Source organism: Trachypithecus francoisi, unplaced genomic scaffold, assembly GCF_009764315.1.
Source record: "Trachypithecus francoisi isolate TF-2019V2 unplaced genomic scaffold, Tfra_2.0 Lachesis_group21, whole genome shotgun sequence".
Lineage (NCBI taxonomy): Eukaryota > Metazoa > Chordata > Mammalia > Primates > Cercopithecidae > Trachypithecus > Trachypithecus francoisi.
Window position 1 is genome coordinate 53,321,143 of NW_022681467.1, and position 1,438 is coordinate 53,322,580.

A 1,438-nucleotide genomic window follows, 5' to 3' on the forward strand; every position below is an offset into this window, starting at 1 on the left:
ATTTGAAATAATATATAATCAAATATTTTTTTATTTTCAATAGTATAAAAGATAGAATTAAATTCAGCTTTGAAAGACACCCATGTACCAGTGGTAATGCATTTGCCAGTGACTTTCTTGGCTGCCTAGTTTCTGCATGGTGTCTGGGGTTTCTGTCACAGTATATGTACTATACAAAGAAAATAAATATTTGAAGGTCACTGGGAAAATAGTGTGCTATAATGACTTATTTTAAATCATTTAAATTCGTTTTTCTGCTTGAGCAATCAGCACCTATTTAGTGCCTTCTTGGGTAATTTTGCATGATGGCTGTGACACTCATGCTGCTAGGAAGTTTTTCAGAGTTTGTATTATAGAATCATGTTTAGAAAATTTCAAATACAAATTTAAAAGTCATTTTTTAAAAGGAGATATAAAGCCAGTGGGAGGCGGGATAGAGAAAGGGGAAACTGAGTTAGATTTGAAGGGGACAAAGGGACTTAAAAAAAGAAAGAGATGGAAGGGGAGGGATGAAGAGGAGGAGAGAGGGCCAAGCAGGCAGGGGAGACAGGCCTGCAGTTGCTAAACTTTGCTCCTTCCCTGCATTCTTGTATAATATTTGCGGGGAGGCACTCCAAGCCAGACCTGCTGGATTTCCTCCTCATAGGCCTGTGTGGCCCAGGAAACTGTTTAGAAAAGTAGGAGGTAGAATCCTGTTTGTACCCTGAGTGTGTGGAGCAGTTTCTACCGGGTAAACCTTCTCTCTCTGTTTTTTAGGGGATCAAGATAGACTGCAAGGCAAGGTGTTTGCATTTAGTCTCACGTAAAAAGAACAGTGGACTCCTGGGCCCACACCCTCCTTGTCAAGTCTCAATTCCTCAGATGGGCTTCAGGTCCCCCTTTAACCAATGCCGTGCGCCTGTCCAGCCTTTTCATCTACAGAGTTCTGTCTCTGTTCCATCCAGACCCATCTCCTCCTTATCCCCAGGGGCTGTGCTAGAAGTGGATGTAAGGGGACAGAGTGTGTCTTGTTCCTTGCATCCAAAACCTGCTGAGACCCAGGCCCTCCTCGTAGCAAATGCCATTCGGTCTCTTACAGATGCCCAGGTGTGGTGACGGGTCAGCCATGGGTTCCCCCAGTGCCTGCTGTGGAGCTCGGTCACTTGCCTCCTCCAGGTGATAATGCTATTTATTATGCCTTTTGTGCCTGATGTTTGGGGATTTCCATATAGCGGACAGGTGAGCTTTGCTCTCCCAGCTGCCAGCTGGCTGTAGCACATGTATTTTGCAGGTGGTATTGCTTTGTGGCGGGTCCACACTATCAGTTTATCAGGCAATGTGCTCAAAGGAAAGGAAGGCCTTGCAAAGTATGTGGCACAGGTAGGGGCTATACACACATTACTGTGTCCCCCCAAATTCATAGGAAGTCCCAACCCTCTGGGGGTACAAAATGTCACAA